This window comes from Lampris incognitus, chromosome 20, assembly GCF_029633865.1.
Source record: "Lampris incognitus isolate fLamInc1 chromosome 20, fLamInc1.hap2, whole genome shotgun sequence".
Taxonomy (NCBI): Eukaryota; Metazoa; Chordata; class Actinopteri; order Lampriformes; family Lampridae; genus Lampris; species Lampris incognitus.
Window position 1 is genome coordinate 16061361 of NC_079230.1, and position 24790 is coordinate 16086150.

Consider the following 24790-nt stretch of genomic DNA (forward strand, 5'->3'; position numbering starts at 1 on the left):
GTACCACTATTAATTAAGGCTTATCCCTTTTTTGTTAATATAGCTGGTAGCTGTGGGAAAACAACGGTGCACTTTGCCCTGCTCACCCTGCAATTTCTTGTCGCTGTTATTACTCTCTTATGCAAATTGGCAAAAAGGAAAAAAAAAGTTGTTCAGGGCAGTAATCAAATCCTCCACTAAGCTGTACTTGTACAGTGAGTAATAGAGCGTATTGCACAACACTGTTGCCAGTGGGAGGCTTCCATATCTCTCCGCCACTTCTCTCTCTCTCTCCCTCTCCCCCTCTCTCTCTCTCTCTCTCCCTCCCCTTTCACCTGGCACTGGTGTGCTGTTGCATAAACACCGGTGTGGGCAGCCACCTTTGAGCCGGCGCAGCCATCCACGAGGCCTGAACTCTGGCCAAAGGCGATGTTGTCGTTGGAGGCGGTGCCCGTCATCCGCCGCCCCCCCTCTTTTTTTTTCCCTCAGGAGAAGAGCTCCCATTGGACGACACCCCCCCCCCCGGGGGCTGTGAGCGGCGTTCGACAGCTTTTGGGTCACGTAAAAGCGAAGTGGAGTTTTCCAACGTGAAGCGGCGAGGGGCAGATACGCTGACTGCCGATTTAAAAAAAAGAGAGAGAGAGCAATAAAAGACATGACGTGCCTCCCACCCCACCCCCGTCCCCTTTTAAAGCGTAACCAAAACTGAACCTTCGACAGTGCATTGGAGAAAGCCAGTTGCGAGAGTGCCAGAGTGTGTGTGATTTGACATACTGTGTGTGTTTTAGTATTCATAATGAGGTGTTGCAAAACGCCGGCTCTCTCTGCGTATCTTGCTGGACTCACCAACCACCTGTATAAACAGCAGTGGTATTGCGAAACGGTTCCAGGGAAAGGCTCTTCCCGGGCTTGTTGGAATGAGGTCAGCGAACAGTATACTCTCGCTCTCTCTCTCTCTCATCCCCCCCCCCCTTCAGAGCACTATAGCAATAAAGTCGTTCGATGGACCTACATCCCATGCGCTATACCAGCTGCTCATATGTATTATACTGTTATAGATGAATGAGCATACAGTGTGTGTTGGATAATGGATGGTTGGATGGATAGTGTGTGTGTGTGTGGGAATGAGGGGTGAGGGTTCTCGGGGGGGTGAACCTTAGCCGTTACCTTAAAGGACCATACCTGCGTTTTGCCATGTTTTAGCCCATTTACCACAAATTGCACATACTTCACATTTCTGCCAACCGTTTTCCAAGGCGTGTCGGTAGTTTTTTTAGATTTTTTTTTTAGTGTATCCTTCTTTCCTTCCTTCCTTCCTTCCTTCCTTCCTTCCTTCCTTCCTTCCTTCCTTCCTTCCTTCCACCCTTCCTTCCAGGGAGCCACTGGTTTCCATTCATGTCAGCACGATGTGAAAATCGACGTGCAGAGACTTGAAACATTCTGTCACCATTACTTGTTTTTCAGTTACTTTATTTTTGGTGGATGTTGCATCACTGTCGCAGGATGACACATTCAAAGCCGCGGGTTGATTTGAGAAGTTGCACTCTGCAAACTCGAGTCAGTCGCAACATATCTAAAGTCACCCATACAGCAGAATATATATATATAATATACATACACACACGCCAGAAAGTAGTCCCTGGGGGGCATCTGGGTAACGTAGTGGTCTATTCCGTTGCGTACCAACATGGGGATCATCGCCAGTTCGAATCCCCGTGTTACCTCCGGCTTGGTCGGGTGTCCCTACAGACACCATTGGCTGTGTCTGCGGGTGGAAAGCCGGATGTGGGTATGTGTCGTGGCCGCTTCACTAGCACCTCCTCTGTTTGGGCTGGGCGCTATGTCCCCCTGGTGAAACTCCCCACTGTCAGGTGAAAAGAAGCAGCTGGCGACTCCACATGTATCGGAGGAGGCCTTTGGTAGTCTGCAGCCTTTTCCGGATTGGCAGAGGGGGTGGAGCAGTGACGAGGACGGCTCGGAAGAGTGGGGTAATTGGCCAAGTAGTACAATTGGGGCCTTAAATAGGGAAAGCGGATGCATATTCAGGAACGTATAAAGCTGCAGCGTGCTTTGGGAAATGGTGGGGCGTAACGTGAAGAGCAGCAGTAGTAAATGGGATAAAACATGCAGGGACACCAGTATGGTTCTTTGAAGAGGGCCAACAAACAGCAACCTCCAAAAACTTTCCGCTGGCCTGTACTGCCCAACAACCTTTTTCTTGCCTCCTTTTTTTTTTTTTTTTTTTTGGTATTTCACCTGGAACTGTCCAGGAAACCTGACGTTTAAATTACAGGACATATCTCATTTGTTGTAACAAGCAAGGGGCCACTGAGCCATAATGCAATTACTGGGGCAATCAAAACACAGGGAATGGTGAGTCTTTGAGAACTGCAGGGATTAGGTGCTCCGGGAACTGTCCCACACAGTGTGTGTGTGTGTGTGTGTGTGTGTGTGTGTGTGTGTGTGTGTGTGTGTGTGTGTGTGTGTGCGCGCATGTGTCTTTCCATATTGTCATCGGTTGAAAAGGGAGAGGGGCTGTTGAAGGGGGGGGGTGATATATCTGAATTCTCCCAGCATGACTTCATCTGACCCGCGCCGATCATTTTACCCCACCACGGCACAAAAGCGTGCACGGGGGAAGTAAGGGGAGCGCACATGTATCATGTGCTTGAAGATGAGGAAGCAGCTCGTTGCGCCGCCCCGCCAAACGCCGTGCTCCCAGAGGCACCGCCGGCCGACCGCGTCGTGTCTGCAGCGCTGTAACAGGAGCTCCAGAGAAGAGCACAAAATGGGCGCTTTGTGTCCGAGATTTGTCCAGACAAACCCCAGATAAAGAAACCCAACAAGGGCAAAACCCAAGGAGCTGCCGCTGCGACTTGAGCAAATAACCTTTAATCTGGGTCGCCGCAGACAGATATCGCAGCAGCGGTGAGTGATCTACCTACCGGTAAAAGGCATTTGTCGTGACGCGGGTGACACAGATAAACCAGAAGGTTAACGGAGTCACTCTCGATGTATCATTGATTAACCGTAACAAAAATAAAGACTCACTTTTTACGTCTTTTACATCTAGCATTTACGGCGGGATAAGGACGGTGCACACGAAAGGGCCCTTTTCTAGTAGCGATAACAAAAGTAAACAAATCCTATTCTAATGTAGCACCGCTTGCAGTCTTTATCTCTCGAAGTGCCTGAGCCTTTCTGACAGTAATGGACGCGCGCTGTTTAGTTTGTTCCTCCCCTTGCGGCGACACGTTGATTGCAGCGGTCGCCAGAGGAGCCCAATTCTCATGGCGGCCAAAACAAGAACCATCCACCCGCCCCATAGCTGTGGCCAGCCATAGGGCCATCTCCCCGTCTCGCTCGCCCCGAGTCTCCTGCCGCAACCCCCACCCCCCCTCCCCAACACACACACACACACACACACACACACACACACACACACACACTAGACGAGGGGGGACAGGATGAGACGACTACACGGACCATATGTGTCAGCAGACCACAAAACGCTGAAGCCATTACTAGGCCCACTCCAGTGAAATTGAAAGCAGGAGCCGGTAACAGCAGCAGCAGCAGCAGCAGCAGTAGTGGCAATAGCTGGTTTTGGCTGGGTTTTGGGGGCAGTGTTTGGAAAGCCCAGTCAGATGGTGGTGTTCAGGCTGACTTGTTGATGTCTTGTTGTCGAGGAGCCAGCTCCTCCTCCTCCTCCTCCTCTTCATGGCCTCTTATTGGTGACACTTGTCTGTTGCTCTCTGTTTTGAGTTTGGGAGCATGTGTGTGCATGCGTGTGTGTGTGTGTGTGTGTGTGTGTGTGTGTGTGTGTGTGTGTGTGTGTACAGTATGTGTGCGTGTGTCTGCTGTCAGATGCCTTTTACAACCGATACGAGATACCACCAAGACTGGGATTTTGAGTCAAATAACTGGGGAAGCAGATTGTAAAAAAAAAAAAAATCCAGGAAGAATAAACATTCAAAGTATTTTCTTACGTTAAGATTTTGAACCTTCGGAGTACAGTTGCAACGCTGGAGACCGTCTCCCTGCAAAAACTGCCGCGAGCCCAACTGTAAATGAAGGCTTACCGCATGTGCTATTGCATTTCATGTGTTGAAAACATGCATTTAGGCAGCGCTGTTCATAGGTTTACCCCAGTTCATGCCGTATCCACAATGGAGCATTCATCCAGCCACCATGACATTGTAAGTTACAGCAGTGCTCTTGCTCTTGGCATTTGAAAAGACAAAATAAGAACAGTACCCTATTTTCATTAGTGAGATACCCCCAGACCTCAACCCGCCTCCAGCCTCCGCTCAGCAGTGTGCTTGCAGGAACCACATGCATCCAATGCATTAGCCGAGGGTATCGCTTTACACGCAGGGTCCTTCATGCACCGTGGCTGTTAGCCGTCTTCTGTGCGGCTCCACCATGACATTAGTTTGTATGCCGACAGTGAGTTTTGTTTTTTAATTTTCATGTTGTATTCATTTTCCCGGAGCTTCGGTCAGTGAATGCTTATCTGGTCTGTCCCGTGATTTAATCACAGGTAACCCGGTGTCAGACTTGACAGGGGGGACAGGATTGAGATGTGGAAGTGAAAGGGTGTGCGAGTGTGTGTGTGTGTGTGTGTGTGTGTGTGTGTGTGTGTGTGTGTGTGTGTCTGCATGTTTCTGCAAATACTTCTCACTGTTCTTTAACGTGTTTGTCTTCCAGTCCCCTCAGCAGAGTCGTCCTCGTCGACTTGCCTGCTGCTCGGTGAATTCGGTCGGTTAACCGCTGCTTTTAGGTGACATCTGGAGACAAACTGGTCTCGAACGTGTAAATATCCAGCGACGACACGCAACTTTTCACGTCCTCATTGAAGACCCTATGTAAGACGTACGCCCGCCACCAAAGACGGGAATCGTGATCTGTCGCATGTTTTGGCGTTTTTGTGTTTTTTTCCTTTTATCTCGGAGGTCGAGTGTTTGCAGGATAAGAGGACACGGCAAAACGAAAGATTTATCTCCAAGCGCACGTCTGTCATCTGCTGCAGCAGACAGACTGCTCTTTCATTCGCTGGCCTGAAAGAGGGTTCACAGAGATTTAAGGGCCAGCATTGTTTGTGCTCTGCGATGCTTAATCACTTTTGATTGGACCCCATATTAAAACTTGGGGTTGATGGCAAGGGAGTCTCTCTCTGTCTCTCTCTCTCTTCTCTATCTCTCTCTCTCTCTCTCTCTCCACAACAAGGGGCGGTGTTGCTTCATAGGATGGTTAATTAGGGGGGCAAAGACACAGGAAAAGAAATGAGAAACTCGCGGAGACTGGACATCGCTTCAGAGTGGCAGACTTCCTTCATCGAGTTTCAGAGCGCCACTTCTTCTTTCTAAACAAAAAAAACATCTCGATGGAATTCATAGAAAAAAAAAAGTCATTTCAGACAGATTTTTTTTCTTTCCCCCTCCGAAAAGAAACGACCGTATATACGGCTTAGTATGTACATATGGGCTTAGGAGGCCTGTAGCTCTGTATACGATGCCTTATCTTTCCTTCAGCTAAAGGGGAAAGATGGCGTCTTATCCCTAATGCACTTCACTTTCCCACCCTCCGCCCCTGTACTCCATTTCGCTGCAGCGCTGATTACACATAGTGTTTACATATTCCATAGAGCGCTGTGACAGAGATAAACCTTCTCCTGATGCTTATCCCCTGGCCACAATGTGGAAACCACTAAGATATAATGTAAACCAAACATCACAGCTGCCCTTTCATGTCTCAAGTGCCAGTCCTGTGCGCTAAGCTCGCATTTTGAGAAGTCGGCTTAAGGTGACGCGGGTTAAAATCCGGTTTTTCGTCTCTCCTTTCAAACGACACTGTGAAGTAAAGTTACTCTCATCGGCGTCTTTTTTTGTTGTTATTTCATTTTCGTGTGCTTATTTCGCCTGGTAACGGTGACATGGAGCCCCGTGTCACAGTTGAAAAGCACAACACTCCTGGATTTGTTGGAAACTATGAATCAGAGCCTCCTCTTGACAAGTCTCGCTGCGGATGTGGAAAGTTAGAGGAGTTTTGTCGCTGCCGGAGTGGGAAGGAAAGGGAAGAGGCATTCTTGACACACATAGCCAGAGTTGGGGGGGGGGGGGACATGTGCGGCGAGGGAAAGGCATTTGATATGAAATGTGATTAATGATCCTCACACATCAGCAGAAGAGGGGACTGAAACCCACAAAGTAGGTTGTGGGATTATTCGGAGGGCCGCACTCGGAGGACTCGTTGGCGTTAATTGGCCCGTCTCTCCTGTGGCACCACATGTGTAGTCACTAACCCCTCCACGTCCCCCATACACACACACACACACACACACACACACACACACACACACACACACTACCCACCCACCCCCACAATCCCCTTCAGCACGTTGCGGTTTGTGCATGTTGTCACTCTCGGGCGCCTCGGCAGTAAATGTGTCACAGGGAAATGGCGCTGGCCTAAAAATACCCCTACGCATGTGTATTTCCCATCGCCTCGCATTTGGATCACTCCGGAGTGTCTCGGGTCGCTCCAGAACCCGCAACGTATGCACAATGCAGCCCCCACAGCTGGGAATGAGATTCGACTGCTGAAATCGTCAGGGGGTGCTGAACCCTCCTGGCAACGCCGTGGGTCTTGTTGTCCTCTCTCGCAGAGGAGACGGATTTGAGAAACCTGCGTTTCTGGCCTTCCTGCCGCTCACTTTAAGCAGGAGTGAATAGTCGCCCGGTGTCACTGGGTTTAATGTGTTCATGGGGACGTGTGTTTTCAGTCATACCCTGCGCTCACGTTGCACCTGTACCACACCCATGTTTTATGAAGTGCTGATGAGAATGAGTGCCTGCCACAGCACTACTGTTCAGTGTACATACCCCTCTGTCAACACACACATGTACACATGCATGCACACACACACACATGCTCACCTATAATCCTCCATTGAAGTTTACAGAACAGAGATTGTTCCACCACTGCCAAGGTTAAACAAGGTAAACGAGCTTCTAATCTTCATTAGTAAGAAAGTCAGTTAAAGTCAGTTCGGTATGTACCGGCACTCTCCTTTTCTTTCCGACAAGCAGCTCCATAGTTTCAGCTCAAATTCATTTATTTGCTAGGAAATCTGCAAAGGCACAATAGCCTGTAGTCTGTCATTGTAATGGTGGATCTTTTTTTTTTTTTCTTCACCTTCCAATAGAGCGGAGAGCCTGACAGAGCCGGCTCGTTTTCTCTCTTAGCCATACAGTCTTCAAGTTGGCTCAATAAATCCCAAACTAATCCACCAAATGCACGCTCATCCCTCTTAATTTGTTTTCCCGCTTTACATCCGGGAAGATGCTCTCCTGTGGCATCTAAGCCATTGCATCGACAACCCCAAGCGGCTGCTAATGCTCAGACTGATTCTTTTGTATGGCTCCTTTGATGCTCCTTTTATTATGTTTGATTGGCCGTTTCCCTTTTTCATCTTGTTTACCAAAAGGGGGCCCGATAAGGCCTTCGACGCGGGAGCTGAACTTAAACGTCTTGCAGTCTGCTGTTCGGCCACTTGGGCAAAGCCGAGGCCTACTTTAATCAAGGCGTTGGAGTGACCCACTTCATCGTATGCTAATTTGTTTTTGGAAATGCAGCTAGGATTGACTGCAATGAAATGTCCTCTTGGTCCCTTTTAGTAAGCTCATATCCCAATAATATCTGTCCACTGAAGTTTGTTTGCCTTATTCCACCGCGGAAATTTATCTATTTTTCTCCCCAATTGTAAATTGTATCGGGCCGCTTGCCCCACTCTTCCGAGTCACTGCTCCACCTCTTCTGCCGATCTGGGGAGGGCTGCAGACTACCACATGCCTCCTCCGATACATGTGGAGTCACCAGCTGCTTCTTTTCACCTGACAGTGAGGAGTTTCACCAGGGGGACATAGTGCATGGGAGGATCACGCTATTCCCCCCAGTTCCCCCTCCCCCTGAACAGGCGCCCCGACCAGCCAGAGGAGGCGCTAGTGCAGCAACCAGGACAATACCCACATCTGGCTTCCCACCCGCAGACACGGCCAATTGTGTCTGTAGGGACGCCCGATCGAGCTGGAGGTAGCACGGGGATTCGAACCAGCGATCCCTGTCTTGGAAGGCAACGGAATAGACTGCCATGCTACCCAGGACTCTTTTTTTTTACATAAGGTAGAGCCCCTTATGTTGCATACAGTACGTGATAGCACTGGTTTGTTTTACCTGGCTGATTTTAAAAAAAGCAGGCCTAATCTGTTGTAAACCAGAGAAGTGGTCCGTTTTTATGAGGTGCTAATGGACTGCTAATTCTTGGGGAAACGCAGAGTGACCAATTCATTTAGCTAAGTGTTTACTGCTCACTGCCCTTTGACCTCTGGCTGTCAGGTTGAACTCCACTCAAAGTTCCACCACGAGCACTTAACGCACTTGTTCTTCCGGGTTGTTTTTCTAATCCCGAATGCATCATGGCACATTAAGTATGCAGCTGTTTTTTGTTTTTGTTTTTGTTTTGCATTGCAGTATCTCATATCGATAAAGCTCTACTTTATCTTTACAATCTCCCCAGATGACGCCTGTTTGCACCATGTTAAATTCCAGCTTTGTCATGGAACAAAACAGCCCGGCGTCCTCTTATCATGACCAAAGTGTCCGTATTCCAACTAACCATATCATTCAATTAGCTAATAGCCTGTCCTCCCTTGATTCCAGCAAGCCCCTGCAGATGCATTTACTAGACCTTGTTGTCTTTATGGTTTCCTTTGGCAAAACATGCGTAAATAGCGGCGGATAAAATGAGAGGTGATTTAGTGGCCCCGTTACAATGCACCGGGCTCTGGCTGTCGCTTCCTACCTTTGTGTAGTTGAGGGCTTGGGGTGGGGTGGGGTAGGGGGAGCGGATACGTGGCCCGGGACCCCGGCGAGCTCCGAGGAGGGAAGGAAGCCCAGTGTCAAAGGCGGTGGCTTGCTGCTCCTGTTATCAGCCCAAAGAGACACTCACACCAAGACTTGGTGGCACTCGTGGACTTTTTTCCCTTTCCTGTATGTACACACACACACACACACACACACACACACACACACACACAGGCGTGGTTGAGCACTGCAGAATCACACACGTTATCGAGATTCTTTTCCTTTTTTTCCTCTCGTTTCAGTTTGTTGAGCGTTTATTCGTGCAGAGGGGGGAAATGGCGTCGGCCGGGGAAGCGTTGTTGTGTGCGGACGGGGGCCTGCATGGCTCCTTTCTCCTTCTCCTCCTGCCTCCGCACACACAGGCCTCTCCTGTAACCTTGAGAGAAGCCCGCGCAGGCCCCAAGTTCAACGAGTGCATGAGGCATATTTTCGCTGACCGTGCTTGGACCGCCCCCCACCCCTCTCTCTCTCTCTCTCTCTCTCTCTCTCTCTCTCTCTCTCTCTCTCTGCTAACCCCTCCTCCTCCTCCTCTTCCCCCCACATGCACACACCATACATCGGCCCCCCCCCTCCTCCTAAAGAGGACTCCCCGTGGGCCCTGCCTTTCACAGCGCCTGCAAAGGAAATACATTATGTGTAAAAAGAATTCCATATGGTGTCATACGATCTGTGTAATTCTCTCTCAATTGATAAAGGGATAAAAAAAAGAGAAGAAAGGAAAACATCTTGCATGTATACATCGTTTTGTTCTTTGTGAACAGTAGTCGCTACTTATCTATCTAAGTACCTCCCTCAAAATTTAAAAAAAACTCAGTTTTAACCAGTATTGCCCAGGTCATGGCGTATGATTCTTATCCTAAGCGACACAAGAAATCCTAAACAAGAGCCCGAGGCGTGTTCCTCTCTAAATGAAAAACTTACTCAGAAGAAGTCATTCAATATCTGCAATCTTAAGGTTGATACTTTTTCTCCCCCCCCCTTTTTTTTTTTGTTCTCATGAAAGCGCCACTGAGAATAAGTCACGCAGCCAGCGTAACGGTGCGGCACTTTCGTTTGATGACGCCCGTTACAGCTAACTTTTTATGACCGCGTAAATAAGCAGCAGAGGAGCATCGCCGTTCTCGATGTTTAGCTAACTGGATTTGTGGCTGACGTCAGCTACTGTAGTTTACACTAAGGCCTCCTGCCTTGGCTACAGCCGGCAGTCTGTGGCAGTCCTACGAGTAGGCTGTTCCAGGTGAGCCCTGCCAAGTTCAAGTGGCTTGGACCGAGCCCCGCACCGCAAATGGGAAGTGTTTCTGCAGGGCTGCCAACCGAGCGAGGGCTGTAACGGCTGCAAGCCTGCAGCAAGCCTGCCATCGGTGTCAGGAAAGAGATAGTGTTTTCTCTGTACGGATTCAAGCAAGCCTGGGGGGAGGTTTGGGAGGTGTGTGTGTGTGTGTGTGTGTGTGTGTGTGTGTTGGGCGGGTTATCCCGAGGGTTGGTGCAAGGAGAGATGTATATATGGACGCTTGCCAGGACAGGGATTATGGGTGTCTGCTCCAGTGGTGGCCCTTTGATATTCCTCCCAGTTCCCATGATGCAACACTCTGGCTAGTTCCAGTATAGATTACGTTTTTATGGCCGCTGGAAAGAGGCCACACCAAATGCAATACGAGTGTAGCTATAAACAGGATCCTTAAATGTTGTGAGGTTGAGGAGCTCGCGATTAGGTTTCTTTGATAGGTTATATTATGCTGCTCTCGGTTCGTACGTTTTCAGAGAGAATGAATGCAGGAAGATGGAAATGCGTTCTTTTGAAAGTTGTTTTGAAAAGCTGATGGTTGAAAGTGAAGCTGTTAATTAGAAATATTTTTACAGAGTGCCAGCATCCCGATGTTGGGTTTGCGTGGTTGTTTAAAGGATGTCACAGAAATGAAACACATCGGGGAGGTCTGGGAGGCTGGAGAGGAAAGGGTATAATAATTATTTTTTCGTCGGGGTGGGTTCAGGGGAGTTAGGGAGTTTGTGGGACCCCCAGCACGATGATGGAAAAAGCTTGGAGGCAGAAATAATTAATGCATTTGACAACAGTATATTATGACTGTTAGCATTAGTCTGCCAACTGTGCATCCCACCTAAGAGCAGAACAGACCCAGTGGAGCTTGCATTTGTGTGTGTCCGTTTACACATTTGCAAACACACACATACAAACATGTATTTTTTGTGCTGTTCTGAGTTTGTTCTGGTGCCCGCGGGGCACCGCAGAGAAGCTGAGACGAGGGAAGGAATCAAGTCACACTTGGAGTCCGGGGCTCAAACAGGGGCAACTTTTTATACGGCGGACTCACTGCTCGGCGCCCGGCCCTGCCAGGAACATGCCCCCACGAAACATAAACAGAACAGCCCGGCTTTGCCCCGCAGTGTTTACCTTCCTGAGCCCAACCCAGGGGAGAGCCGCCTCTGACGTGCCCCCAACCAAATGCCCCCATCTTCCTCCTCCTTCTCCTCCCTCCCTCCCTTCTTTCCTCTGCCGGTCCACCAGCTTTAACCCTCTCGCCCCCATCTGAACACCCCCAGACCTCTCCCCAAGCTCAGCCTGCCAGTGAGCAACCTTTTTGGCAGCCCAGATAGAGTCAAACCGACGTGCTTGGATGAGTGGAGAGCAAGGCCCTGGGAAGATGACTGCAAGGCTGGCGTGAAGGCTCCCGTGATGTGGACCCGAGTGGACAAAATCCGAGCAATCTGAGGAAGTGGAGGAAAGCATGCTGGGAGGGGTGGGAGGCGGGGGAGGGACATGGGCCGGCGGGGTGTGGTTGGGGGTGGTAGGGGAATGGGGGGGTTGTACAGCGAATAGCGGCAAAAGGGGAATTCCTGTTCCCCGAACTGAAAAACGTGATGGAAAAAGTGACTGTCTGATCCCACTCATGCTGTTCCATGTCAAAACAGCCGAGCGCTGCCGTCATCCATGCGAATATTTCTAGAGATTATAGTTTGGGAGCCTCGTGGGAAAGGCTGAAGCAGCGCTGTGAGGACAACCTGATTTAAACTCTCCTTTTTTAACGGGGAGCATTCACTTCATCGCAATCAGACTAATAATATGATAAAATGTTCAAGGCTTCAAGGTACCTGAGAACAAATGAAAACTTGCCGGGTTAGGCCTCCTGACAGATGCCTTTGTTCTTTGTATCTTCCTTGCATTTTTGGCACCAACCCAGAAATAATCTACAAAGCAAGGCCCTCCACACTTGCGTCCTACATAGCGAGGGAGGACCAGGCTTGCCATGCCTGAGGATACCGCCTGTTTGCATGCCTGCAGTACACATTTAGTTTTTGCACAGCACATGTAGAGTGCGTCAATACAATGTCACCACTGTGTCGATTTTGCTCCTTAACATCACAGCATCCATCATCAACTTTCTACCAGTACATCCCCAAAAACTCGGGGATCTGTTGATGTGATAATTTGTTTTAGCTTCTACCCGTACGAGGGAAACACAGTGGCTTCAGTCTTGAATGCCAGGCTCTGTGGAACATTGTTTATGACTTTCAAACATCAGAATCTGAAATTCATTTAGCGGTTCCTCTTTTCCTCGCTGTAAACCAGCGCTTTGTAGCCAAACCACATGTTGTTATTGCTGCAGTGGCAGAGGAAGGCTGCCCCAGCAGGCCTTTTGGAGCAAAGAGCGGGTTTCTTACCAGGAATGTGGGACACAACCCTCTCTTCCCTCTCAAACTGCATGTCTCGCTTAGTACGCACTTAAATACGGTTCGTCCGTCATACCTCTTGTGGTACGGGTAGGGGAATTGTCTCTTAAACCTGAGGGATTATATTTGCATTCTGAGCCTCTGGTAAAAACCGAGATGTTTTGATATGGTGTAATTACAAGGTGGTTTGTTGTGTCAAGTGAAGAGCCCTGCGACTTGAAATTAAGCTTTATGCCTGTGTGCATGTGTTTAAACGCCGCGCATGGGTCCCACGACCGTAAAGAGGGCGAACGATGCTTTGCACCTCTCGCCGTTAGACGTCTCCAGACAGTTGGTGGGTTCACGGAGTGAAGAGGAGGAGGAGCGCCGTTGTCTCTGGACGGCTGCCAGCGCTCTGACCTTGTGGCAGGCGAAGCCACTGTCCCTCCCCATTGAGTTATGTGAGAACCTGTTTTATGATGCTCTCCTTCTTTTTTTATAACCATTCCTATGACAGCAGGTCTCCGAATGACATCTGTACCTGGTGCAATGCGTTAATGTGAAGTGCTGCCTGCACCTACAGCACTGTTCAGTAGGGCAGTAGGCTTCGGTGGGTTTTTGTCCTATGTTTTTTTTTTTAATTGCTCCAAAGCTGAAGGAGCCTACAGCTGCACACTTTGGTAGTACAGAAACTAGTCACAATGCAGTAACACCTCGGGGTCATTGTTTTTTTTCTTTCTTTCTTATATTCTATGTTGCCCTAAAAACTGAATCCTCACCACTCACTGGTCTTGTGCCAGTGGAGACCCCCCCCCCCAGCAAAAAAAAAACATTCCCCCCAAACAAACCCCCCCCTGTCAACCAGCCTCCATCCCCATGGCTGCTTTGATTCAGGCCGGCCCTGACGGGGGCCTCCAAACGGCCTGTCTCCAGCCTCATTAACAGGAAAGGAGGGGTTTTACGGGCCATGCGGCAGGCAGCCGGCTTTTAAACCACGCACATGCAACTCTGTCGGCCTACTGCAAGCTCAACAAGAGCGAACCATAAAGGCTTTTACATATCTTACCTGAGGACATTGCAGTGTTTCGGATTAGGCATGGGCATCATTAGTACCGAGACTCGTTGGGATACCACGGATTTGTAGTTTAAAGACCTGCAGGTCTTTATGATGTATTATGTCATAGCCCACAGAAACTCACTGCCTGCAAAATTGTCCTGACTCAAAGCTTCACGGGAAGCCTTACACGTTCCACCAAGCTCCAGCTTTTCCAGGCAAACCACGGGCTGAGCTTGCGACCCTGCAAGAAAGTACCATCGCTCACTCAAGGCCGAGTGAGCGGGCAGTCACATTCACACTTTTCTTAGAGAATCACCAGTTAGCAGATAGATATGAATATTACCGACTAAATACGATGCTAAACAGTGATCATATCACATGAGTGCATGTCAAGTCGAGGGCATTTAGTGCAAGGCAAGGTTTTTATAGCACATTTCATACACAAAGGCAAGAGATATAGAACCAGAAAAGTAATAATTTTAAGAGAATAACATAAAGAATTAATGCGGTAAGTTTCTAACCTGGATTGGAATGAGCTCACGCTTGTGTAGGTACGCCTTAGAGCGTCACAAGGCGGTGGATGGGAAAGTTTGCACGCTAACGTGGCATGGTAAAAAAAGATGTAAAGAGCATTCTTCATTTGCACCTGACGCTTCTTTCCCTACCAGAGTTGTAATGGCAAAAATAAACCAGGCTCAACATCTGTTGGCTACGTCGGTAGCCTGTTTTTATGCTTGTAATGACACATTAAACTCTGTGGTTGATTCCTCCTTCTCCACCCTGCGTCTCGTTCCAGAGGAACTGTGCCAGCAAAATTGTCTGAATGAGTGCACGCTTTGTTTTTTTTTTTTTTCTTCCTTTCTTTCCTGTCCGATCTGGGCCAAGATTTGGTCTAAGATGTGGTGTCATTCTATGGTTGGATAATTCCTCCCACGTCCCAATTAAGGTGTATGTTTGTGTACGTTTACCATTACTCGCTTGGCACAGCTCACACAGTGCAAACAGTGGCAATGGGTGGCAGGGATCCTCGGTGGCCTCTCGCCCAGCTGGAGTTGAGCCATGTTGCCCCGCGAGAGAGCACCCGGCCCGCCGCGCTCGCCACTCCAAACTCCCTTTGGCTGAGCCAGCATCCACGCAGATCGCTGCATCCAGTGGCGTATCACTGGAATGTCAGCGGCATAGGGTTCGGGGGTCAAACACCACATCGTCTCTGTTGTTGGTCTAATTCCACACTAGATCAATGCAAAGAAGCAAAGAGATCAGAGAAAAAAACCCTCCTCCTTAGCGTTTCCTGTTTTTGTTCTTTTTTTTTTCTTTGTTTTTTCTTTTTTACAAAGCAATAATTTCAAATTACTTCCACATAAATGACTTGATTTCATTACAAAGAACTCATACACTGACAAATTGACTCCCGTTGGAATTTCCACTTCCTTGTTCCACTGGAATTTATATGCAAATACTAGAAGGTTTTTTTTTCAGTGTTTATTTTGGGTAAAGCTATCGGGGATAAGCGTGGCTGGTGTGAGATAAACGTGTAGGTACTGCCATCACTGGCCCTAACCGGGCTTGCTTATCAGGGCAAACCAGAGTGGCTTCAAGTGCATTAATGGAACAAAAGCTGTTTACGCGTTCAGATGCAAAGTCCAACAGCTTTGATTCAAATCTCAAGGAATGTACCTCAGATGTTTTTCGGCGAGGTGCGTTTGACAGCCGAACAATGCCGACGATGGTATTGAAACGAGCGTGTGAAAGTTCAAAAGCGAGTTATCCCTGTAACATTTGGGGCAACTAAAATCAGTTAGTCTTGGTCATGTCACAACCAGCCTGTCCCTACACTATTATCTGTGGGCCCACTTGCCTCTCCTGGGAGAGGGGGGGAGTTTCCCAGACCCCCCCCCCACACACACACACCTCCCTCTGAACCAGTCGGGACATGCAGGTTTGAACTCTGTCTCTCTCTCTCTCTCTCTCTCTCTCTCTCTCTCTCTCTCTCTCTCTCTCTCTCTCTCTCTCTCTCTCTCTCTCTCTCTCCCCCTCTCTCTCCCTCTCTCGCTCTCTCCCCTCTTTGCTGGCCTCCCATGCGCATTGCCACTCAAGCAGCAGGGGTCTGGTGCATTTGTCTCATAATTATCCAACTGTATGGGGGGGGGGGTTGTGAAGATGAAAGAGGTGATTCACAGAACTTCTCTGTCAAAGGTCTGTCTGCCCGGCTGGGCGGGGGTTGTCGGGGGGGGGGGGCAGTTTGTTCCTGGATCTCTCTACTTTGCTCTCTTTCTCTGTCGCTTTGCTTCTCTTCGTTGTGGTGCGGCTCGCCTGCTGCATCCTTCCCCCACTCACACACACCCTAAGCCAGACGCTGATGTGCGCACACACACACACACAAACACACACACACACGCACGCCCGCCCGCCCGCCCGCCCGCACTTTTCCTCAAGAGCTGCCTCCACGAAGCATAATCTGCGACAGTGAACGCTCGTGCAACCCCCCCATCCCCGCCCCCCCATCCCTTCCAGCCAGCCACCCTGCTGATTCATTCACAACTACAAAACTGCAAAAATATACCCCCCACCCTCACATCCTGAAAGACTTCGGACCCCACCCCCCCATCACCTATCCCCCACACCACCCCTTCTCTTCCCTTCCCCTCACACGCCCCGCCCACAGACCCTTCGGCTAGCCGCCTAGCTCACCTCCTTTCACCCCCCCCCTCCTCTCGTCTCCTCTCTCCTCCTCCCCATCCCTTTCTCCTTCTTCTGCTCTTAACTACTGGCTAGGAGTTAATGGACTGTTTTGGCTGCTCTCCAGACGGTGAGTGTCACCTCATTAGCCTATAGCAGCTAGCTCCCAGACTACTTTGTGTGTGTGTCTGTGTGTGTGTGTGTGTGTGTGTGTGTGTAGAGGGGAGGACTATGACGATGGAATGTCATTGGTCTGCCCCCCCCCATACCCTCTCCCCTTCCCACCACTACAATGAATGAGAAAACACGCATGCATAATTAAACCTATAGTCTCAACCTCCGTTCACCCTCCCTTCCTCCACGGCCATGCATTCATTTTTTTTTTGTTTTCTTTTTTTTGGGAGGGGGGGCTAAGAAGGTTCGTGCTTGGAAGTTTGCCACTGTGTTAAAAAAATGGTGTCTTCTCGAAACCAGAGAGATGTGGCCAACCTTCAGCCTACGCAGGGTCCCACCATTCTTTTCTTTCTTTCTTTCTTTCTTTTTTTTTATCCCTGCCCCCTGAATGGCAGGGTGGCAACAGCGGGCGAATGTAAATGCCACCCGATCCTGCCAGTCAATTACGCCGCAACAAAGCTAATTGTTTGTTTGGCGCATACCAAAAACGATGCCGAGGCCTGCTGTTGATGGGGCCTTTGTTTCACCAGTGATACTGAAGTTCTTTCTTCAGGCGGGCTCGGGCAGGCGGGCTGAGAGTATCGTAAGCGTGTGAATGGCGGGACCACACTCTGGGAGAGTCAGTTAGACTCCTCTTGTCGGGACTTTATAGATAATGGGGTTGATCATACCGGGATGCACAGTGGTGCAACATTAGGTGTGATGGATGTGGCCTGGCTAGCCCGAAAGAAGAAACCAATAGAGAAGAAGAAGAAGAAAAAGGCAAGCAGAGAGAGAAGAGGTAGAAGAACAGAACGAGAGAGGACAGTGAGAGATAGAGACAGAAGGAGAGGAGGAGGTTGTGGATGGATTGTGAGGAAAATGGAGGGAAAAGGGGGAGGAGGTGGAGGTGGGAACATTAGATGGGGTGCGCTGCGCTGACTGGAGGCCAGCCTGCTCGTTTTTCATGGGACAGATGAGCCACTGTGTCGTGTTGCCGTCTGCAGCACAACCGCTGACCACATAGCACATGCACGGTGCAGATCAGCTGGGTATCTGCCCATATGTGTGTGTGTGTGAGAGAGAGAGAGAGAGAGAGAGAGAGAGAGAGAGAGCGAGTGTGTACTTGCATATCTTTTGCACGACTGTACACCTTCTGTTGTGTGCATGCACGCACGAGTGTGTGTGGTTGTGCGCATATACACTTCTGTATGTGCAGAAATTAGATTTTGCGTGTTCCCATAGACACACTCGGTCGGGTGCATGCATATGTTATGTGTGTTTGTGTCCGTGTGTGTGTGTTGCGTGACTGTGCTTCCCTTTGTGTTCACCGGGCTCTTCCTTTGCTTCTCCAGGGCCCGGTCTGGCTAATGATCCGTCGGGCCATTCACTCCCTTGTTCTAGGCCCACTCGCCACTGAATGCCCCCCCCCCCCCGTCCGCACTGTTTGGTGACCTCAATGAAGAGCCTGTTGTCCTCTCGGCTGTGCTAAAAAGCTCTCCTCCTTTCACCGCCGTGAGAGTTTACCAAGGAGAGGGCATAGAAACTCGACAGCGAGAAAGACGGCCTACTCTCTACCGGCATTAGTATGCGTCGCTCAGAGGCAAGCGCACAACGGCGTGCACATATGCACAACGGCGTGCACATACGCACAACGGCATGCACATACGCACGCGCATATTCACCGCCGACCCGCAACAGTCACATTTCATGCTCGCGTAGAAGGATGCGTATACGGGTACAGACGTATACAAGTGTGCCCCTCAAACACAGACAGACGCTCGCGCACACACACACACACACACACACACACACACACATACAAAGTACAGACACACACACACACTGTGTGGCTTCTTATTGTTCTTGTCTGGGCTGCGATCCCACTTGATTCCATAAGTCTTAAAATCCTGACAGTCCTGTGTGTGTGTGTGTGTGTGTGTGTGTGTGTGTGTGTGTGTGTGTGTGTGTTTGTCTGACTGTGTGTGTGTGTATGTGTATGTATATGTATATGTGTGTGTGTTCACTCACACTCTCCTTGCTCTATTGAACAAGTCTGTGATGTCTGTCTTGGAGAAAAGAGGGCAAAATGTCATTGTTCTCGCAGACGTTTCAACTTTGCCCCTCTCACTTTCTCTGTCTCACTCTCTTCTCTTTCTCAGTATCTGCGTAGTGTGTGTGTGTGTGTGTGTGTGTGTGTGTGTGTGTGTCTGTGCATGAGTGTGTGTGTGAGTGTCAGGCACAGTGCTTGCACTGCTGCCGCACAGCAAGGAGGTCCTAGGTTCGATTCCCGCCTGGGGAGGTTGCGTGTTCTCCCCAGGCCCGTCGGTGTGCGGCGGCTTGCCGTGTGTACTCTGCGTGTTCTGCCCCTTGCTCGGGTGGGTCGTCTCTAGACGAGGGGTCTTTCTGTGTGGCGTTGGCGTGTTTTTCCTGTGCTCGCGTGGGTTTCCCCCCAACATCAAAAATAACTCCAGTAAAACCATGCAGAGCACGGTCCTGCCCCGTTCCTGACCACCACATGGAAGTCCACCTGGAGCTGGTCCCCGGGCACTGAAGGAAAGGGCTGCCCACGTCTCCTGGCTGCCCCTGGAGGAAGGACAGCGGGATGGGAAAAATGCAGGAGGAACATTTCTTCAGCCACCACTCCCTGCATGTGTGTGTGTGTGTGTGTGTGTGTGCTCTAGTGTGTATCTGCAAGATGAATAAAGGCTCTCGTTTCTCGTGTGTGTGTGTGTGTGTGTGTGTGTGTGTGTGAGTGAAGCAGAAGCAGGACAGGATAGCAGCCACTCGTCTTACTGTACCTGCATTCCGAGTCGGGAGCAGACATTTGATAGGGGGGCCGTCCAGATTAGCAGGAGCGCCTCCTGTCAATCTTTAAGCCAATAACACATACCTCCCTTGTTCCAATTATGTGATAATCATTAAATTGTCACACAGTGTATGGGCATTGTCAGGAGGAATCAGGGCTAAAAGAATGCACGGCCTGTGATATCATGGACAACAGATCCAACAATTGTATGCAGACTCTCTGAAATGTAATGAGGCCCTCATTTTTCAGCCGCAGTAGCCAAAATAAATCTTGGATGAGAATTGCGGGCATATGTCTATCACATTTGCTGCTATTTCTGGCAACTGTTGAGAGACCCGGGTTAAGATGTTACAACTGTAATTGAACCGTGGAGAGCGTTTAATACCGAGGTTAGTAGTACATAAGTTTACAGCACCTTTTTCAGTGTAAGGCAAAAAACCAGGACCTTTTTTTTTTCCTGCATTTTTCTTTTTTTGCTTCTTTTTTGTTTTTTTGCTTCGCTGGCCTGCCTTCCCTACAAGACAATGGAATCCAAATATGGCGTTCCATTTGAGCCTTTTTCGCTCATTCATGGTCTGACTCAGTATGCAAGTCCTTTAGGTGCCAGTCCTTTGTGCAGTGCTATGCCCGAGTCCTGGACACTAAAGATGCCAGGATGACGGGGGGGGGGGTAATGAGGGTGTGGTGTGTGTGTGTCGGGGGTTGGTTGGTGGGTGGACAGGCTGGCACACAATGGCTGGCACGATAAGATCCTCCCTCCGCTGTGGGCAAATATCCTCGCCCATATCTTTTGTTTAGCTTGTTTGGGTTGCAGCTCATCCTGATAAAGGCCACTTTGTTTAGACAACAAAGCCAGGGGGGGAGAAAGAGACAGCGAGCGAAGCAAAGATAGAGAGAGAAAATGAGAATGAAAGCGAGAGAGAGCGAGAGAGATTAAGCAGTAATCAGGTGGGGGGGGGTACTTAAACATACTACCAGTAGAAACAACCCCAAAAATAAATAAATAAATAAGCACCATTTCACTTGTAGCATCAGAATAGGTAGTGTGCACTTCTCACCAGATAAGATATTGTCGTAGATACACTGAGCGGTAGATATACACACAGGCGGGCGCAACAATATACAAAAGAGGACAGATACAGTTTCGGAGTCAGAGACAGCGATAGACAGATAACAAGGAGAAGAAAGAAAGAAGGGAAGAAAGAAAGAAAGACTTCAAGAACGGTGCAGGTTCAGCCGGCTGTTGGAAGCCAGCCCGTATAGTGTGAGGTCATCGCCGAAGCCGTGAAAGATAAAAACCAGGAGTAGAGGAGGACACGGGACAGAGAGCACACATCTCCGCACATTACTTGCTGGTAACCCACCCCCCACCCCCACCCCCAACCCCAACACACACACACACACACACACACACACACAAGCAAACACACACATACCAGCACTCCATTTCCAGGGAAGGACAGACCAAGTTTCTCCCTCACCAGCTCCACCGCTGAAGAGCGTGGAGGAAAAAGAAGAGGAGGAGGAGGAGGAGGAGGACACGGAGCAGAAAGTGTGCTCGGCCACATCAAATATTTACTCAGGAGCAGCTGTATTGTCGAAACATAACGCGTCAGAGCTGTTCTGTAATTAGGTCGATATTTTCTGCCCCGTCTTCCTCTCTCTCTTCCTCTCTCCCTCTCTCTCCCTCTCCTTTTCTATCCCTCCCTACTTCTTCTGTATTTCAACCCTTTCCACCTCTCCTCCACCCTCCCTTCCCCTCCCCTCGCCTCCCCGGGCTGCTGAAATGCGTCTTGGCTCGGGACCCATGCCTCTGGCAGCCAGAGTGCTATACATGTGCACAGAGCCCCGCTCGGCATAAAATGGCTGCCAGACGGGCTTCTCCTCCTGAAATGTCGACAGCGGTATGCATCTGCAGAATGCGTGTGTTGCGCGTGCGCAGCGCTTCGTGGAGGATATCTGTACATGTCTGCGAGTGGGCTTGGACCGCGCAGTGCCACTGTAAAAAGAAAGTTTCCCCCCAACCTATGTGGCTAATTTAACCCACACCGTGTGCTTGTGTGTGTGTGTCTTTGTGTTTGCATATGTGTGCTTGGCAATTTAGTGGCAACGAAATGGGTATGATGCCAAAAACTGAGAGGGCGGGTTAAGTGTGTGTGTGTTGTGTGTGTGTGTGTGTGTGTCTGCGAGTGCTCCAGCGATTATAAAATCCAGGCAAGCAACACACTTGGGCGTAGGGAGAACCTCACAATAGCACCGAGAAGGTTTTTTTGCCGTGCCAGGAATCTGTTGCCATTACACCTAATTGCCCCAATCTTTACAACGGTATGATAAGTGTCCCACCGGATGAGAAGGTGCGAGAACTTGAGGACCCATCCTCAAAATAACCACGGCGCCTTTCAGCCACTTTGCCTTGTCTTCATTTGCTGAGTGACTGCAGATAATCTGGTTCGTACGTTGGACTTTTTTTTTTTTTGTTTTACTTCCTTCATGGACCAGTTTGTTTGTTTAAACAAGTGGCAGGGACGGAGGGTGCCAAGAAATGTTGTTTTTGGAAAAGGGCTGTGTGTGTGTATGTGTGTGGTGTGTGTGGTGTCTGGGCCTATGATCGAGCCCTGCCAAGCTCCCAGGGCAAAGCCCGGCCTCCTCAACCGCAAGTGTTTATTTACAGGTTACACTGCAGTTTATTTGAAGACTATCGGATTGGCAAGGCTTCTGCACTGGACACCTCCTGCATACAAACACAGAGCCCCTTGCTCTTGACGTCCCGCCTCTGTAGTCCTCTCAGCAGTTTTCAGAGCTCCCTTTGGTATTCATTTGTGGACTTGCGAAGCCCATTTCAGCCTACAATGACCAATTTGTTTCGTCCATAAGTCATCGCGCACTTCGGCTGCTGGTTTGGATATCTTCTGACAAATCAGAGCAGCGTATGAGTTGCCGCCGTGGCGCTATCACCTGTCACTACACGTTCCACTGATTTATCATCACACACACTCACACACACAGCCTGATTTATCCAACCTGGGAGAACGAGAAGCGAGAGGCGCCCCCAATCTGAGGTCAAAGGTCAGGTGTAGTGCATGCTCTGGAGCTCGCTGGCTCTCAGGTTAAGAGAGCGAGAGGGGAGGAGGGGGGGGGGCCTGGCAGACGCGCCATATGCCGGCATCCCACCTCGACTTGATCCAGGTGGTCGCTGCTCTTGGTTGTTGGGGTGTAGGGCCTCGCTCTGGAAGAAGCTGGCTGCGATCCGTAATTGCCGCGACCATCTGCTCTTTTGTCACGGTTGTCTGTTCCGACCTAAAAGAAAAAAAAGAAGAAGAAGAAGAAGAAAAAAAAAGCACACACACAACCCTGATCTGATGTAGACTTATTGCCGAATCTCTCCTATCACCACCTATCTGCCCCCCCCCTCCCATTCTCCCTCTCTCCGTCTCCCTCTCTGGCCAAGTCATCCCTCTTTTCCTCCCCATCCGCCGCTCTTGACGTATACCTCGTCTCCAAACTCCCCAATCCCTCCCACCGCTTTACCCTTTTCGCCTGCTTCTTTCTTCCCCCCACCCACCCCCACCCCCACCCCCCATGTCTGTTCTGGGCCTGGACGGCTCTCCCGGGAGAGGGCACAGAGTTGGCAGTTGAAATGAGACTGATGGATGACTCTGGATGTGGCACGGGGGTGGGAGAAGATGGAGAGGCATGGCCTCTCAGCTCCCCTGTAATCTCTTTATGGACATGTACTATAGCCAACAACAACACACAAACCCACTGCTCATGCACAGTGGCTGCTTCATGAATTGTGTGCGTGCATGTGTGTGTGTATGTGTGTGTGTGTTTGAGCTGCTCAAAAATACTTTGCCGTAATTTGTGGCAGGCAAATTATGTTCTGCTGAGGCCAGACAAACCCATGCATATGTTGTGCGATGGCATGCAGCTGTCAAAGAAAGACCGATTCTGATAGCGGTGCGGGAGTGGAACTGACACAGTAATAATAATGATGATGATAATAAAATCAGTGGACTCGTACCGTAATTGCTGTTTTTATTGCAGTTTTTCAAAAGCTTCGATGGATTCGCTTACCTCAAATCCACTTTGCCGCAGGAGTGTAGTAATTCCGGTTTTGCAAGTCCTCAGCAGCACAAGACAGAACAGAGCCGCACACCCGTGTGGGTGTGTGTGGGTATGGGTGGGTGTGGGTGTGTGTGTGTGTGTGTGTGTGTGTGTGTGTGTGTGTGCGCACAGACACATCGTATGGACAGCTGCTGTTCGTAGACAGGCTAGACCAGCTTAGTTTACCACGGTTATGTCTCGGTATACAAGGAAATGTGAAAATGGGGAGATTATTTTGAAAAGCAACAATGGAGATCCTGGGGAACCGGCGGCCCAGCCGTTGCAAGAAACAAACAAGTCGGGCCTATATTTTTAGCGGGCCGGCTAGCCCTGCGTTGTGAGAAAGGCTCGGCCCGCAGCACGTTGCAAGGGACCACAAGTCGTGGAGTGTTTTAGGGCTAAGCGCACCGGAGGAGGAGGGGGGGGGATTTTTTTCAGCTTAACGTATGGTGTTGTTCCCTCCCTACTTTGTCATTGTTGAGCCTCGGCCAAGAACATTCCGTTTTTGCAGTGCTGTTTAATAGTCAAATTTAGGAGAGGGGGAGCAAGAGACCGAGGGAGAGAGTGAGAGAGATACAGAAACAGATGAGAGAGAGAGAGAGAATAAATCTTTCAACCCCCCCCCTCCCCCCCCCCCCCTCTCTCTCTCTCTCTCTCTCTCTCTCTCTCTCTCTCTCTCTCTCTCTCTGGTGCCTCTGAGACACAGCTCATGAGAGCTGCAGCAGGAAAGGGGTGTTGTTGCGAGGCGAGGGTATCCGAGTTCACCGTCTCTCCGCTTCTTGTCCCGGCTCTCGGTGTTAAAGGCGTAGATGATATCTTCCCGGTGTTTCTCATTGTGTTTCTGCTCTCAGGGCACGTGGGGGTGGGTGGGGGGTCAGTCCGGTGTAAATCATTACGCTTCGCTCAAAAAAAAAACTGCGGCTCGCTCTTGGGCCGAGCAGCGGTGCAAACGCCGTTCCCCCCCGTCCTGCTCCATGTATGGTCGCAGGGAAGGCCTTGTCGAGTGGAGTCATACACACACACACACACACACACACATGCACACACACGCACACGCACACATGTTGTGTATATATATCCCACTCACTTCCGCTGTCTCTCCTTCTAAGCCTCTCTTTCTATGTCTTTCACCTCCTCGCTCTCTCTCTCTCACCCTCTCTCTCTCAGTCTCTTTCCCTCTCTCTGTCTCTCTCTCGCCTTCTGTCTTGCTCCCCCCCCCCCTCTCTCTCACTCTCTCTTGTATACGCCCAAAGAAACACACAAACCTATAGGGGGGCTATTGTTCCAGACTTCTACAAGCGTGCCTGCTTTGTCTGGACTGAAAATGGGGTATTATTTATACCTCTTGATATGGACTTTTCTGAACGTTTGGTGTTGTGTGATGTTAAGGGAGAAAGGACCCCGTGTGTCTGTCAGTT

The 24790-nt window shown here is 49.8% G+C and overlaps 1 protein-coding gene across 4 annotated transcripts in view; it reads left to right on the plus strand.

Annotated features, from left to right (window-relative positions):
- The window catches only part of LOC130130558 (nuclear factor 1 B-type-like), a 71842-nt gene that overhangs the window by 20406 nt on the left and 26646 nt on the right, over window positions 1-24790 (plus strand). The window lies entirely within an intron of this gene.